Source organism: Morone saxatilis, unplaced genomic scaffold (assembly GCF_004916995.1).
Source record: "Morone saxatilis isolate NCDOM2014 unplaced genomic scaffold, NCSU_SB_2.0 Contig8, whole genome shotgun sequence".
NCBI classification, from domain to species: domain Eukaryota; kingdom Metazoa; phylum Chordata; class Actinopteri; family Moronidae; genus Morone; species Morone saxatilis.
This window is the reverse complement of record NW_023340257.1, coordinates 25,662,287-25,662,819: the sequence shown is the minus strand read 5'-3', so window position 1 is coordinate 25,662,819 and position 533 is coordinate 25,662,287.

The following is a 533-nucleotide window of genomic DNA, read 5'->3' as shown; positions in this document are numbered from 1 at the left end:
ATCACCTGAATTTAGGAATCATTGTGTTTTCATCTACTGTGTGCAATGTTCCATATCAATCACATCTGTATATAAAGAGCTGTATATAGTGAACATACAAGTTGTACTGTATCTGGAGCTGCTGTAGCAAGTGAATTTACCCAATGTGGGATCAATAAAGACTATATTTTTTTCATGAGTTTTGCTTTAAAATGTATTTTTTTTAATTAAAACTAGACATTATGGAAAAAAACTAACTGAAACAATATTATCTTCTTACAAAACAAAACTAGTAGTCTTTGTCAATTTAATAGAAGTTATCAACAGAAAAATCATGAGGAGATATTGAGCAGATGTTGAGTCAGTCGCCTTCATAAAGTCTTGTGTTTGTATTGTAAAACATATTCTCAACTTCTTAAATCTTACCACTGACAAATACCCATGTTTTAATAAAAGGAAATATATATATATATAAAACATGTATTTAATGTTTAACAGTACAATGTTTACATGTGTTTTTGTTTCCTTTTTGTGATGCTTTTATTTTAGACTAA